Source organism: Lontra canadensis, unplaced genomic scaffold, assembly GCF_010015895.1.
Source record: "Lontra canadensis isolate GAN:19392208 unplaced genomic scaffold, GSC_riverotter_1.0 scaffold8, whole genome shotgun sequence".
Lineage (NCBI taxonomy): Eukaryota > Metazoa > Chordata > Mammalia > Carnivora > Mustelidae > Lontra > Lontra canadensis.
The window spans coordinates 14,804,487-14,821,218 of record NW_022631002.1 but is presented as its reverse complement, the minus strand read 5'-3'; the positions used below and the strand labels follow the sequence as shown (position 1 = coordinate 14,821,218).

The 16,732-nt window shown below is 48.2% G+C and overlaps 1 protein-coding gene across 1 annotated transcript in view; it reads left to right on the top strand.

The window, feature by feature from the left end:
* Positions 1 to 15,630: 15,630 nt before the first annotated feature.
* ZFHX3 (zinc finger homeobox 3) overlaps positions 15,631 to 16,732 on the top strand; it is a 232,001-nt gene continuing 230,899 nt past the window's right edge. Inside the window, exon 1 of the mRNA XM_032854051.1 lies at positions 15,631 to 15,971. The gene's annotated coding sequence lies outside the window, so the exon portion shown is untranslated. The remainder of the gene's footprint in view (positions 15,972 to 16,732) is intronic.

Here is a 16,732-nt window from a genome sequence, read left to right as displayed (position 1 = left end):
AGGCTGCCCAAGTTGGGGGAAAGCAAGCTTTGGACTGATATTGCTGGCACAAAGCAAGAAGCTGCATGTAATGGACACCACTGTGTGCATCTGCTCAGGACCATGAGGAGCAAGACCCGAATCTGTGGGGCTGGCGCCAACATCCAAACTCCCCCACCCTGCCAGGGGTACCCCTGTCTTCCACAAACGGGGAGCATTTTTTTACCCAGACCCATCTGCTCACCCCCTGGTGCATTAAGAGCAAACTTTGTGATTTGGTGGTTGGGGCTTGAATCACAGTGGTTTAGCCCTCGGATAGAGCTGGGGGATGGAACAATTCTGGACTCTCAGAAGAACCTCACCCTGCACCCTGAGGAGAAAGGGGAACTGTTCGATTTGTCTGGGGGTCAGAAGGTGGGCTGGGAGGTCGGGGGAGGGAACGGATGGATGGAGCGCCAAGTGCCGCGCCTGGCTGCCTCTCTCTCCTGTTTCTCCCTCCCTACCTCATCTTTTGCCATTTCCAGAGGCAGGAGAAAGGTGATCTCGGACTTGACCCCTAAATCACAGCTGCTGGTGGCTGCACCTCGCTCCGGGATGAGCGCAGCCCCTTCCCAGAGCTCGGGCAGCTTAACCCTTTCGTTCCCTGGTGCTCTGGAGCTCGCGGCAGCGGCGCCTCTGACCCCGGAACCCGGAGCAGACCGCCTCCTCGGTGCGGCACCTTGGATCCCACCAGGAGACTACAAAAGGGCGAGACTGCAGGGTGCTGAGAGCCTGGGGCAAGGGCCAGCCAGCCCTGAACACTGCCAGGGAACCCGAAGAAGAGCCAGAGTTAGCAGAACGGAGAGGGATGTTTGGATCGTGTTAACTACCCAGACAGATGCACTTCAGCATGTCTGCATTTATGGAATCCATATGTTGTCGTGGCAAATGAAAGGACAGTAACACATACATACAATAGACTTAGAATAACAATACACATTCAAAAAGAGACCCGCACATTCTTCACCCTGAAACCCTGCTCTTAGATCTAGCTCTAGAGTTGTGCGCAGAGACGTCCTTTCAACCTCCCCTGGCTCCTCACGGGTTTTCTTTTTTCTTCCTCCTCCTCCCACCCCCCCCCGTTCTTTTTTGTTTTTGTGTCCCCCAAGTCCCCAGCAGAAGAAAACCTGGGGCCCAGAAGATAGGCTCTTTGGAAGTGAGATCTCCTAAGATCCCCTTCACCTCTCTTTCCCCTTAAGACTGGCCCACGGCATCTTTAGCCCTTGGACCAAATAATAGCTGCTCACATCGCAACCTCAGATTCTGAAAATTGCAGGGAAGCAGATTCTTACTCAAATTCACCCTCCATATCTTCATCATTAAACCAATACTTGTATGTTATATTTGCAAAAAAGTAGCTTCAAACAGATCTGGAAACAAAAACCCCCAGCGAGAGAGCACACACGCATAGCTCTGTTCAGTACCTGCATTTATGTATACCTTGTATATTTGTGTGCACATATATTCAGGAACACACAGAGACTCAAAGACCTCTAAAGTCATTGAAATGTATATTTATGTACCTATTTATGCATATATCTTTGTATTTGTATCCATTCATTTGAGCGAGAGGCAGAGAAATAAACACATCAATGCAATATTTAGCCTACATTCTACTTTCTCTCCCTACTGTAAATGTCTTAAAAACAGATTGGTCTAAAATTTTCTGCCCTCTTGCCAGGTAAATGAAGGATTTAGATTCTGAATTTCTTGGTTCCTTTTTTCATTTTGTACATAAAATAATCCATATAGATGCTGGATTATCGCCTAAGCATTATTCAATCATACAAGCTTGGTACCTCTCCTCCTTATAACGAATTCACTGAGTAAAATTAGCATAAGTATTTACCAGATTAAGCTGACATTTTCCTATATTGCAACATGAAATACATTTATATCCAGAATTTCCCCCAAATAGCTTATACCAGTGGAGATACTGACTTCCTCCGCGCTGTTTTGTATAACAAGCTACAAGTTCGCTCCTAGTACTATTTACATTTTTAAAAGAAAATAAATACACAGCATTTAAGTGAGCTTCCAAGATCTACAGGGAGAAATTTAATTCTGCTGCACCTTAAAAAAATAAACCAACAGAATTATGAAGATTCGTGAAGATAGATAAATAAGAGGCAAATATACTCCTGAAGGTCTGAACAATTTTCCTTACCTGATGTATTATGGAAAAATTCAGAATTTACCAGTCTTCTTTCAGTCAGCTACATTTTACACTGACCTGCACTTTGGACTGAAAGGGAAAAAAAAAAGATTAACTGTTGCCAGTGAAAAATTTAAAATAATAATCAGAAACCGGACAAACTGAAGGTAAAAATATACAATGGTTGCAATAAAGATAAATATTTATTTAATCAAAGTAGAAGTTGTGTTTGGACTGTAGGAATGTTTCATCCTTCCCCTAAAAAAAAAAAAAAAAAAAAATCAAGAAAGAAAAAAGCCAGAGTCTTTGCAGGCTCCTGGAGAGTTCCCATTGTCCAGGGCTATCGAGAGCCCAGAATGGCATTAACCTCACAAAAGACACATTGTGCAGGGGACAAAAAAAAGCCCCTTCTTCTACAATAACTTTTAGCTTTTTTATTTTTAGAAAATGACAAAGGTTTTGCAAGCACTGACTGGTGAAACCTGTAGCAAGCCAGCCTGGACTTGGCTTTATTGATCAACTGTCCCGCATGGAAAAGCAGCCAGGAAAAGTTTGAATGGCAATCCAGATTTGGCTCATAGAGAGGAAACCCCCGATTTTTCTAAATGTATTTTCTTTTTTTTCTCTCTAAATAAAACAGCATTATTCCCAGAGTGAATTCACAAGGATTAGATGAGGTAACCCTGCAAAATCCCAAACCGGGTTTCTCCCCCTAGTCTTGACTAAGAAGCTGCACACTCTTAAGAGCATTGGAAAATCTCTCAAAATGAAGAATTCCTTTCTAAGCAAATAGATCTCCCGATTAATTCCCAGATTCCTTCTAGAATAAATAATCCAACGAGGCTGACGAAAAAATCTTTTTCCTGAGAAAAATAAGTTTTGGTGAGGGCTCTCTGTCTACCTGATGTTACAGGGTTCACTAAAAATGCCTCCAGAAACATAAATGTTGTTTTTGCATTTGTTTGCAGATCACTTAAAGTGCAAATTGCATTTTATTTTATTCCAGACATTGTAATTTCAGTGGTACTAGTTCATATTTAGAACTTACATAAATACACACTTGTCATTAAAAAAAAAATCTATTGCATTAGCAGTGACGCTAAGGCTAGGATTTGAAAGAGCGGGTAGAGAAAGAGAGAGAGAGAGACAGACAGAGACTCTTGTTCTTCCTGCATTTGTTTGCTTGCTTTTTGGAGGTACCGTACACCCGCCTAAGTGATGGCTTTGATGTACTGGGAATCGGTACAGTAGCAGGGTCCCTGGCTGCTGTCTTTGATTCCAGGGATCTCCTCTGGGCTCTGGTGGGATGTACTGCTCCTAGTCTTTATCTGAAATCCATCCTCTCATTTCAAGCCCTTTGACTTCGAGACTCTGCTCCAAACTCTTGGAGGAAGCTGTAAGACTTTTTTTTTTTTTTTTTTGCATTAGGGAAGGGGTACGTAATTTCCCCCTTGCTCCACTCTAGACCTTTCCTCGCTATTTAAATATATTGGCTTTCTTTCTTACGAATTTAGTCTGAAATTATTTTTCACTGCCTTTATTACATCCCTGCTTTTGATGGCAAAATAGCTTCCTGTGTTTTGAAAACATCTGCTTTCCAGGTTTTACACGAGAAAATTGATTTTACTTTTCTCTTAGGTCCAGAAAGGTAGAAAGTTGGACTTGTTTCCAAGTGCAACTTTTCCTTTTCTTGTCTTTCCTTAAGTTACCCCCCCTTTCAGTTCTGTTTCACTTTCCCCCTTTTATTCCTTCTAATCATCACTCCTGCTTCCCCTCTCCTTCTAAAGAACCAGAGAAGATTGATTGCATCTTATTTCAGAAGACAAAATTAACATATCATATATATATTTTTTGTCTAGTCTATGGTACGTGCTAAAGTTTTCTCCATATTTTCTTTATTTGTCCTCTGATGGGGGGTAGGTAATTTTCTTCCTTTAAAAAAAATCTCAGATTTGCAATTTAAAGTGGCCTCTATTTTGTCTCTCCTGCTTCTCCGCCTTTCACTTAAATCTTTGCTTTAAGCTGTCCCAGTCCATTATTGCCCCCCCTGCTCCCCTCTTCTTTGAAGATGCTCTCTTCCTATTTAATTTAAACATTGTTGCATTTGCCAAAAAAAAAGAAAGAAAGAAAAAGAAAAGGGAAAAGAAAGAAAATAAGCAAGAAAGAAAAGAGAATGAAAAAAAAGGGAAAGAAAAAAATCTTAAAAAAAAAATCTTAGCCAGGTTCCTATTGTTGCTTCTCTGCATTTCACTTCTCGGTGTGTATGTGTGTGTGTGCATGTGTGTGTCGTGTGTGTGTGTGTGTGTGTGTGTGTGTTTTTAATACATGCATAAACTTTTGGTGCCTCTCTCCCTCTTCCTGGGCTCTTCTCCCATCCTCTCTTCCTGCTCTCCTTGCCCTGCTCATCACTTTCCCCCGGTTTTTTTTTTTTTTTTTCTCCCTTCCTCCCCTCTGCCTCCCTCCACCTCCCCCTTTTCTTTTTTGCTGAATCTTATTGATCCAGAAGGTGGCTAATTAGCCCTTCCCGTCGTGCCTGGGTAATGAAGCACATGCGCACTGAATTAATCACAGCCATTTTTTGCAGGAAACTAATTAGCAGAATAAAGATCCAAAGACTTTTTTTTCTTTTCACTCATCAGCTCCCACTTCCAGCGCGTCCCCTCCGACCGCTGCAGCCGCCGCCGCCGCCGCCGCCTCCTCCTCCTCCTCCTCCCGGCCGCAGCCGCCGCCGCCACCGCCTGCTTTGCATCCCAATTACAGCCTAGAGCCGCTGCCGCCGCCGCCGCCGCTTCTCCTCCGTGGCCCCTGCCCGCTCCGGGGGCTGTAAACTCCCCGCCAACCATGCTGCTCGGCGGCAGCGGCGGCGGCGGCTCCGGCTCCCCGGCTGCGGCCGCCTCCCGCCCCGGGCTCCGCCGAGCGCGCTCCAGCTCCGCCGCCGCCGCCGCCGCCGCCGCCAGCAGCGCGTCCTCCGCCGCCGCCGACCCCCGTCAGCCGCCGCTGCTGCCTTGATGGGCTCCGCGGCCCGAGCGCCTCTTTTCGGGATTAAAAGCGCCGCCAGCTCCCGCCGCCGCCGCCGCCGCCAGCAGCGCCGCTGCAGCCGCCGCCGCCGGAGAAGCAACCGCGTAAGTGGCAACTTTTCCCTCTTTTTTTTTTTCCCGCCGCCGCCGCCGCCGCCGCCTGCTCCTCCTCCTCCTCCCGCCGCCACCGCCCGGACGCGGGGCTCCTCGGGGCGCCCGGGCTGCTTTGCATGGGGCTCGTCCTGCCCCCTCCCGGCTCCCGCGCCCGGCCGCCGCCGCCCGCGCTCCCCGCGCCCGCGCCCTGCTCGCTCGCTGCGTCCCGCTCGCCTTCCCCCTGCGCCAAACTTTCTCTTTCTCTTCTTCTTCCTCCTCCTCCCGCCGCCGCCGCCGCCGCCGCCGAGCCCGGGCCGCCCCCTCCTCCCCGGCCCCCGCGCCGCCGCAGCCGGCCGCCAGCGACCCCCGGGAGGGTGGAGGCGCCCGGGGCGAGGCCCGCGCGCCGAGTTTGGAGGCGCCGCGGGGCAGGGCCGGCCAGGGCGCGGGCCGAGGGCGGGAGGGCGGCCGGGGTCCGGGCGCCGAGACAAAGGCGGCGACCAGCGGCGGGGGGGGGTGTCCGTGGTGCCGAGCGCCCCCGCCCCCGCCACCCCCGGCCCCCAACTTTGCCCCACCCCGAGAGGCGCCGGGGCCCCGGACTGAGCTGCCGAGCGGGGCGCGCACCCGGCCCGGAACAGTCGCCGCGGCCGCCGCGGCCGCCGCCGCTGCCGCCGCCGCCGCGGCCACCACCACTACCAGCAGCACCACCACCACCACCGCTGGCCGGCCGGGCGGGCGCCTTCCGGGCCGGGGCTCGACTTGAGGGGGACGCGGCCGCCCGACAGGAGCCGGGGGTCCGAGAGGGGGCGAGGGGGCGAGGTGGCCGCCCGACCCTATACCTGCGCGCTCTTCGCCCTGCCCCACTGGCAGCGCCGCGAGCGCCCAGAGGGGGCTCTGCCCTGGACACTAGGGGCTCCCGGGGGCTCGGGGCTGCGCCGCCGGCCAGGACTAGACCTAGCCTGGCCGGCCTCTCTTTGACCAGCTGAGTTGAGAGACAACGAAGTGTTCCTTTTTTCTTTTTTCCTTCTTCTTTTTTCTTTCGTTCTTCTTTTCTTCTTTTTTTTTCTCTTTCTTTTTCTTTCTTTTTCTTTTTTTTTTCTTGCTCACACGAATCTGGGATTGTTTACGTTCCATTCTGCACTCACCCCTCGTCCCGCTTCAGTCTTTGCTGTTGTGCATTTTCCTGTACCTCTTTCTGCATATCTGTTGGAGAGTAGATGTGAGTGTATTTTATGCAGTGTATTTAAATTGTGAAAGGACTTAATAGTCGTAGGTTTCTTGTGGAGCTCTTACATTAAAAAATACATTTTACTTTACAAATTAATCTGTTGCTCAGAAGCTGACTTTTGCAAAATGTGCAATTCCTTGGGCTGTGGCAAATTCTTTAATTACAAGTGCTTTTGAAAATCACCCACTCTTTAACTTTTCCCTCTTGTTGCTTCCAACTTAAGGTAAATATGACAATTTTTATTGGTCTCAATTATTGAAACTTGATCTAAGGACTGTATGGAAGAAGGAGGCTGATTGTCTTTTTCTGGCCTCCGGTTCTAGTGACTTTTAAAAGGGGGTTTGTTAAGCACCTTTGGAGAATATGACATACGGTGATCGCTTGACTGTAATGCAAATTGGCGAGCATAAATTCACTTTGAATTAAAAAAAAGACTCAAGCCCTTTCTGTGGGGACACTAGAGGATTTATTATGTTTTTTAAAAAATTACTTTGTCCTTCCTACTTTGGGAGAATGGCTAGTTATAGAGCAACTTATTTGGAGGTCTTCGGAAAGAGGCTTGGGAAATGGGAGAGGGGAGAAGATTGATCACAATCTGCATAATCAATAGGGCAGCGTGCTGCAGTCGTGTACCTACATTTACTGTAAATTTCTACAATATCTGCAGTGTGGGTGCTCCAGTGCCTTGGTCGGTTTCTTAGAGCGGATTTAGAGGCAGGATAAGCAGACTTTGCTGCCCAGCTCTCTGCAACAATATAGAGGCAGTCCACTCGACAGTGGCTCATTTAAAAACTCCTTCATTTTACTGTACATTTTGGGGGGGTGTGGGCAAATCTGTTTCCATATGTGGATTTCAGGTACTGAACCCCCAAGGTGTGGGTATCCTCTAGGTTGGGGGGAGTGGAAAGTATTGGGGGGTGTTAAGGGGTGTGTGTTCACTCATTGAATTGCCACCCTTGGGGGCCCTCCTCTCATCTTAGAATGTTAGATGTCTTTAGTGCAAATAATTTAGAAATACAAATACAGTAGAGAGTAATACACCAGAGACTGAAGCAATGTCAAAAGTAAGGATTGCTGTGTGTGCATTTGAGAGAGAGAGAGAGAGAGGAAAAGGGAATACAGACACTTACAGTCAGGCTTGAAAGCTTGGTGGTAGGTGAATCCATATTTGGAGATGATTTTGAAATAGTCTAGCAAATGGTGCACGAACAGGATTTCGTAAAAAGTGTACGTGGAGTCGGTTTTGAAGGGATTGTGGTTTGGGGAAATGAGGTGTGGGCAGGAAAACCCACTCTAGGCCTGCAGCCTTCTTCTGTCTGTGTGTCTGGTCCCTTCCCCCTCCCTGAGTTTTAGTTTTTAATTACTTAATGCTGAAACGCACAGGGCTTATATAAATATTTGCAAATGCTCTTTCCTATTGATTTCTCTGAATAAACTGCCCTGCTTAGGTCCAGAGAGGAGGCAATTCAGATCTGTGGACTTTTTAAACATATAAATCTCTGGAGGAGTGTTCATCTGTGCATGCATGTGTTTATGGGTAGAGTTGTAGATATGAAGATTTTGGGGGCGTTAGGGAGAGTTCCGGCTCTTGGCAGTGTGAACTGTGAAAGCTGGGCTGGAGCTGGCCCCATGGCCTGGCATTCCTGACAGACATGTGTGCGCGCACGCGCGCGTGCGCGCGCGTGTGTGTGTGTGTGTGTGTAAGGACATGGTGGGTGTCTCCACTGTGGTAGTCCGAATGCATATGCACTTACACTCCCCCCAATCTCCCCCCCACACACTACATATGGAGCAGTTTTCCAGGGCTCGGTGACTGCCTTCTCCTCAGGGTCACATTGAGTTCGAATCTGACCCAAGGTGCAGGAATCCTGCAATGGGGAAATAAAAGAATATACAGAATGGGGTCAGGTCAGCTGCTCAGAGGCCAAAACCCCTACAGCTGCTTTGATTTTATTTTTTTTTGTGTATATTTTAGGCTCCTCCTGCCATGTTACAAATTGTGCCTCCCCCTCTCAGGTGTTTGCTCTGTAGCTTAAAGGCACCAGAGCCTCTTCCTGCGTAGTTGTCTGCTCCCAGCGAGAACAGAAAACCCACAATACTGAATCCAAAACAAAACAAGAGAGGAGGGGGAGAAGAAAAACCCTATTGAGTTCAGGCAAATAAGGTTGGGTCTCCAGATCCGATTACAAAGCTGCTTTGAATATGCAAGACAGCTCACAGACCAGTTATTCCAGTTACAACAAACTATTAAAAAAAGAGAGAGAGAGAGAAAAGAAAAGGCATGTTTAGGTCGTAATTTGTTAGTACAAGGAAAAGAATCCCACATAAAGCTGCCCTCCCCCCCCCTTTGCTGGCTTCACATAGAATTCACTCACCCTTTTCCGATATAGGTTCTTTTATTAAAATCTTTTGGGTTTAGGAAGATCGCTGCAAGCAACACATTTTCTGTATTTTTTTCCCCTCTTTATCTTAGAGGAGAGTTGGCAGGGCTTCTGTGGTTTGCAGTTACACAATATGTTATCATGTTTTTAATCACTAAATCATTGCAGTGGTTATAGATTTACAGTCTTGGGGTATTACAGAGAGGAGCAACGGCGGCTCTATATATGTTTTTGAATTACGCCAACGTAAACTGAGCGCAGCAGCTGTGAATATGGTCGGTCGGCCGACTTCAGTCCCCCCTCCCAGCATCTTAGTTCTTTTTCCCCCTCTGTGATTTTTTTTCCGCATTGTTTTGCTTTCTCAAAATAAACTACCCCTACTCCTGTACTCCTTGTCTCTTCAGCCTCCCCCAATTTTCATCGTAGACTTCTAACCCCAGATAGGCTAGAATTCAAACTCTTGAAATAGAACTTTGGATCAGAGATGATAATCTAACAACAATAATAATAAAAAGAGTGGGTTTCCTGCGAAATCCTTTCGGTTTCCATACCGACCTCTTGTATAGGATGGTGGGCCGATTGCAAATCGGGAGATGGGGGTGGGCAGAGAGAGGGAAGGGAAGGCGGACGTGGAGCGCTTGCCTGCCTGGAGCCTCCAGTGTCCTGTCACCGCGAGCCCACTTTCAGCTTCTGTTTTTCATATTATTATGTAACAGAATCCTTGGCAGCATTAAAAATTCAGTATTACAAGCTGATTGTAATGCTGCCTCATTAGACAGCACTGTCTGGCCTTGTATTAAGTGAAACACAGAGCATGGCTTTTAGATTATAAACACCAATAAATATTAAGGATCAGCAGAGGGGGGAACTAGTCAGCTGGGTTTTTGGCCCCTTCTGGTTTTCTATCTCCTCCCATCTTCTTCCCTTCATTCCTTTTCCTCCTCCCTAGGCCTCCTCCCCCTTTGGTAGCTGTCATCCGTTTTCTGGGGATGCTGATGTGTCGACCCTGGTGACATTTTAGGAAGGCTTTTTATAGAGTTATCTTGTACACACAAAAGGTTTGGAAGTTTGTTTTGTTTTGATCTGCGATAAACAGGTCCTTCACTTTGCTGATGTCATTTCCGTTCATATTTGAGTTGTTTATTGTGCTTCTTCTCAGGGCCCTCTTATCCCTACCCCCACCTCGCTTTTCAGCCAAAGCCTGGGACTGCCTGGGGAAGGGGGGACGCGTTCCTAAGCTGCCAGGTCTGGGTTCAAAGGCTGAGGGTTGCGTGTCACTGCCTCATCCTAGGGTTCGCCCGCTGGGGAAGATGTTTCCAGCTTAGAATCTGGTTAAACACTCTGACATCCACTTGCCCTGGCATTTCCATGGCATGCAGTGATTCATCTCAGCTTTCTTTCTTTGAAGCGACACCCCCCACACACCCACACACCTATGTCTGTAATACAGCTTTATTGTCCACTTCTCCATACAGCCCCCCCCCAAAAAAAAACCAGCCTTGTAGTGATGATGACTTTGATTCACTCGCAAATTGGAAGCTGGCATTAGCGACTTCATGCTGTGAAAAAAGAAAATGTTTTCAGGCGTTGCCCCATGTCCTCCCGTCCTCCGGACTATCACCTTCTGTCCCTATCCAGTTTTTTTTTTTTTCCCCTTCCGTTTTTTTTTTTGCTCCCTGCCTTTTTTTAGACAAAAAGGGCAGTTTCTTGGGGTACTAAAAAAGGCCCCCAAGTCCCGTGGTTCTTTTTTTCCATGTGATCTAAATTGGAGACCCCCCCCCCCAAAAAAAAAAAAAAAAAAAAGGGTGGGGAAAGGAAGGAGGGAAAACTTTGTAGGTCCCCAAGGCTTTCCTCTAATAGGATGATGGGTTTTAGGTTTAAAAAAATATTATTGTTTTGTTCTTTTAGGTTTAGAAATAATAGGGAGAGAGGGAAAAGCAGTCATTAGGAAGTTCACTGAGCTGCTTTCCAACTAAGACGGGTGAAAAATGAACCTGCATTGACACTTGGCTCTCTGTGAAAGCCCCAGTAACCTCTCCCCCCTTCCGTGGCCCTGGCCTTTTGTTCCTGGAGAACGGAGCTAAGGTGCTTTTTCTCCCAGACCAAAGGCAGCAGGCAAGGAGTCCCCTTGTGTGCTCATCGCCTTTAGATGGCCTTCTCATGGTTATTGTCAATGCAGACTCCCCCAAACAATTGCTCCAGGGAGACACAAAAGCAAAAACATTTGTCCTATTTTTTTAACCTCTTTGTTTTAGGTTTTTTTTTTTTTTATCCATTCTTTAAATTTCACAGTTTCTATTTGTCTGCAGAGAGACAAACGAAACAGCATGAAGCACATTTTACCGTAGGCCTCACTGACGATTGGAACAGCCTCAATAGAAATCCAAATTCTAAAACACTGGCTGACTTGGAGGATATGTGAAATTTCAGCTCTGGCTCTTAAGTCAGATTAGCACAGATCTCAAACAAAAATGCACTCAAATGGAAAGATAAGAAAATGGGATTCTCATTTGGGAAGTGTGAACAAGGTCATCTTTTGTTTATCTCTTGGTGTCCTGCCCCAAGAAGTGGTTGCTTGAGAGGAAGGAATTGCAAAGCTAAATGAAATTCTTCACTTAAAGAAAAAAAAAATGATCCTGGTTATTGTGCTCCTGGCATATTGTTTAATTGATTGTTTTAAACATGTGTATGGGAGCTGTGGGTACATCCTATGGAATTGATGCTGTGTTAAGATTTTTTTTTTTCAAACTACGATTCATATAAAGAGGCCATATTTCCTCCCCCTTTCTCTTTCCTCTCCTGTTTCCTTTTTCCTTTCCTCTCCTTCCAACCTGCTTTCCTCCAAGAATTCAGTGGTTTGCATCAGGCTGAGCTTGAAGGGGTGTGTCAGACAGTGGGGATAGCCCATGAACAAAACAAGAATCCACCTCTTTTCCCTGGCCCCAAACAAAGCGCTTCTCTCCTGTAATGTCTGGACCCCAATTGCGATGCTGTCCTTAAGCATCCGTCTGCCTTTTCATTAAAATTCTCAATTTCAAGGTTTAGAAACACAAATGTAAGAATCCCCCTGGGTATAAAAGTCTTGCATGGCAAATTCTCTTTGCCCTTTCAGAAATAATATTTTTGTTAGAGAGAGAGAGAGAAAGAGAGCAAGCTCTTTACCTAATGCTTTAAAGCTGTTTTAAGGCAAGTTCTTTATTTTTTGCTGTCTTAAAACTTGGGCTCTGTAACTTACAATTAATTTGGAAAAGCTCCTTCCAGTCACAGTTTTTAGAAAATGGTTACTCATTTGTGTCTTTCATATGTGTGACATGACAGGTTTAGGGTCTGAGTTGGGGAGGGTGGTTAAGTAAACTAGATACTTTCCCAGCTACGATTTGGGGGTAAAAATTAATCTCTGGAATAAGCATTGTAGCAATAGATGGAGGCCTTGAGGTATGTGTCAGAGAAATGTGAATCAAAACATCTGTGTAGGCCTTGGCGCAACAGCCTCCCATGATTATGAAGGTGAGTGTGGGCTGTTCTGAGGAGAGCCTGCATTCTCTGTCCTACCCAGGAGTGCCTAGTCACCCGGCAGGGACCAAGTCCTTAAATATAACTGCCTAGAAATGAAGGGTTGAATTCAGGGCATGACATGCAATTTAGCTCCAAATGTTTTATTGTTTGTTTCAGGGACTTTTGTTTTTGCTCATGCCCTTTCCTGGCTTTTTCTTTGTTAAAACCTCAAGTTTATTGAAGCACTAATTTTAAAATCCACGTGTATGTATATTTCCCTAAAAATACCAGGATCTGGAGGAACACACTCATCTCCCTAAACCCCATTGTGCTATGGAAATAGAGAGTCCAGGTTTAGCTACAAGTCAGAATGCTGACATTCACTGTACCTTAGCTCAGAGATCATATTTACCTTTGCTGAAGGAAAGGAGAGCGCATTAGAGAGTGAATGTGCATGTGGAGAGAGAGACAAGCCAGTTTGAATCAGTTGGGATAACTATAATTTACCGCTAAGTGTTTGGGGGGGTGGTGCTGGCCTCTGGCTTGGAGAGTGGGTAAGAGGAGGAGTAGGGAAGAGGTGAGCATCCCCTGATTTATTTTTAAATATTTATCCTTTTGGCTGTTGCCAGTTGCGGTTTACAGATGAGATGAGACTAGTTATGGACACCTGCCTTTCCCCAGAGTGGGTTTATTTGTCAGCAGTGTTCAGGAGCCATGAAAGTGCCGGGCTGTCCCTGCTGGGGAAGCCATGGGTTTCCCCACAGGTGTCTTGCCCCCCAGAAGACCCAGGGCCTTGCAGAGCTGGAGGACAGAATTTGTATCTTGGATTTCAGGGAAACTGTTGATTCCATCCTAAGTGCAGACGTTTTGGAATCCCTCCGAAGACGTGTTGTTTTGCAAATGATGGAAATAAGTTTTGGGAGAGGTCATGCCCCAGCTTTTTGGTATTCCTTTGTATTTGTCATGATACTGAGGTCATGGATGACCTGCCTGTGGAGTCACCTGTTAAAATGTTGCCTGTCACACAGGCAGGCTTGACCAGCTCTCAGTATGTATATAGCTGGTGCTGGATTAAGATAAAGGGGAGGGACCCAGGGTCACTCTCGGTTCCACTTGTCAGGCCTCTGAGGTGCAGAGAGGCTGGTTGCTGTGTCCACCACTGGGGACACCAGCGGTATCCTGTGGATCCCCCCTAGGGCCTTCTGCCCAGCACCTCCACATCCTCCCAGATTACTTTATAACTGGCTCTTTGGCATTCTGGCTTTGATTTTATTAAAGGTATTTATCTGTCAGCCCACCAGGTTCATGATGTCACCAGATTATGAGGTCGTCCCCTGCTAATAAAAGTTAAGATAAAGCAGCGAAATTAGATTTTCTGGGGAGTATAAACGTTTTCTTAGTGTCTTTATCTAGCAGGCTATGGGTTGCTCCCAGGTAAGACACAGGAGATTGGGGGTCCTAATGTTCCTGAAGACCTTTCCAGAGACATCTCTGTGTTGTGTGCGCCTCATTACTTGCCTTATTGCTAGCATCATCATCTGCATGCATTATTCATAGTCACTTTTTCAATTAAATTATTAATTGGTTTTCTTTAAGGTGTTCTCGACTCATGTGGCTAATATAAATAATAGTATGTTTTGAAAACACCACCTGTTCTTGGGTCTGAAGTCAGGTGGTCTGGAATCCGCTCGGCACTGATCACAGTCTGGTTTGCAGAATCATCCTCCACTTTTCTTTTTTGCTCTCCAGTCCCCCTCCCCACACACCCTCTCATGTGTGACAGAATCTGGCTTGTGCTCTCCTTTGTCCCTAATCGGACATGATTCCCTAGAGGCAGTCTTTTCCCCCAGGGCCCTTGCTGAAGGAGGGAAAAAAAATTGGAGTCTCTTTTCTGGACTAAAGTGTAAACTGTAGAGAGGGGTTGTCTGTCCGCGGCAGTTTGGATATTTACGTGAACGTGAACGCAGATGACACTGTGCAGAATGCCTTCTACATGGAGACATGATAGTTTTCATCAGCCAGGCATCCTGGTTTCTCCGGCCCCAGTGTGTGTTTAATGCTAATACGATTCCATACATACAGCTTTTTGCCTCGTGAGCTTATTATATTTCTCACACTTGCATGGTTCATTATTGTGCAGTCGGAAAGGACTCTCAGGGCTGTGGGGCCAGCCTGGGTGGGTGGCTTTCAGAAAGGGAAAAGCAGGTGCCTTTCTGTGCTGAGACAATCAGGAGTAAAATCAGACCGAGCGTGGGACTCTGACTGGGAGGACAGGGGACTTCCGGTGAGATTTCTGTGGAGCTGGCTTTGCATAGCCGAATGGGAAAGGTGAACCTGGGAGGGTATTAAGGTGTGCATCAATTGCTTTGACCAACTGGTGTGGCCCCATTAAATTTGACCTGGCCGTGGAATCTCCCTGTGAAGGGCGTGACATTTGCCTTATCTGAGATGAGGCGGCTTTTTAAGGCAAGTCTTGTAAAAAGACTGTAAGCTTGATTGCAAGCTGCAACTGCTTTTCTTCCTCTCTTTCATTTCCTTCTCTCCCTTGAAAAACCCTATCCTTAAACTCTCAATGGAGAGCCGGGGATGTTTTCCTAAGTTTGTGCAGCTGAAAAACAGAAGTGCTCTGTAAAGCAGTTAATAGGATGGGTGTGTGTTTCAAATAAATTCCTGTCCACATTGGCTAATGTCCCCATGCTAGAGTGGCCTGGCTGTGACGTGGATGGGGCCCAGAGACCCATGGCTCCGGTTCTGAGGCCCCAGGCTCCTTTTTGTGGCCGAGGGCGCGCCCTTTTCTTCTCTCCCGATTCTAGGCCAGCCCCTGACTTTTGATGAGAGAGGGGTCAGCGCCTGGGAAGGACCGGGCTTTGTTCCCGCCGGGCCGGTTCCCGGGGCAGCGCAGGCCCAGCCGCCCAGGACTCCCGTCCCCGGGCGCGCGGCCCGGCCTGCCCAGAAGCCCGTGCCCGGAGCGCGGCCGTGTGTCCCCGTGTTCCCGCGGGCGCGGGCGCCGCCGAGTACCCGGCCTGCGCCCGGCACGACTGTAGATGTCAGGCTTTGCCCGGGGAGCCGAGCGGCGGCGGGGCTGTGAGTTTCAAATTAACCTTCCGCTTTGTTGCTGTGTAATGTGGATCCCCGAAGGCCCCCCGCCCTGCCCGCCCCCCTTCCCCGGGCGGTGAGCCTGCAAACTGCGAGTTGAGCTTCATTTACATAAAGCGATTCCGGGCGGGCGGGCCGGCAGGCCGGCGGGTGGCGAGCCGGCGGCGGGCAGGCCGGGGACCCGGACGCGAGCGCCGCGCCCCGTGGGTGAATCCCCGCCGCGCGCCCGGGGACCCTCCCTCCACGGGGAGGGGCGACCGCCAGCCCCCGGCCGCCACCATGAGCCCCCCTCCCCAGCTTACAGCCCCCCTGCACCTAGCGACAGCCACCTCGGAGTCCCGGGGGCGGCGGGAGGTGGGGAGAATGCCGCCTGGGGTGCTTAAGTTCGGGGCTCGGGTGCCGCTGGAATTTCCCATTGTCGCGCGCGGCGCGGCCCCCGGACCTGCGAGTGCCTCCTCCCTCCGGAGGTGTGCGGAGCCTTTGTGTGCCAGGTGAGTGGAGCCTCCCTCCCCCTCGCCGGCCAGCCTGCCCGGTTCGCACAGCCGGCCTAGAACGGCGGGCAGGTGCTGCAAGTCTTGGCTGAACTTCCCATTCTCTTGGGGCGTGTGGGGGAAGGGCAGGCTGGATGCACTTGAACTAGTAGATTCCAATTGGAACCTACCTGAGGTGAGAGTGTCTAAATTCTCCTGGGCACGGAGTAAAGCCCTTCTTCCTTCCATCTTTCCTCCCCTCCCTCCTCCCTCCCTCCTTCCTTCCTTATCTTGCTTTTGGATTAGTTCCTGCCTCCTGAGTAATTGCAGCGCTAGCGCCATTTAAAAGTTTGGGTTCCTCTGCCCCAAAATGCGCCCAAAATGCGCCCTGTTCAGCGCAAGAGAAGTCACTGGCCAGTTGGAAACAATGTGAAGAATGTGCTTATTGTAGACTAATGAAAGGGAGAATCAGAGGTTTGGAGCTGGAAGGCACCTTTGGAGATCCATTTGCCCACCCTCTAATTTTAGTTTGTTCGCACTCTGGAGAAACATTTCCGTGGGGAGGGGTGGAGGAGAGGGAGAGCTGTGATGTTTGTCCTGTTAAAGGAGAAAGATTGCCCAAGTTGAGTCAACAGCAGGAAAGAAAAAAAAAAAAAAAGGAAAAAAGTAATCATTGCAGACTTAGAGAGGGGAAAGAACTTTCTGGAAAATGGTCTTTTCTGCTTTGGACATACCTGTGTTATAAGAATGGCAAAACACCTGGAGGGCAAAGACCATCACTG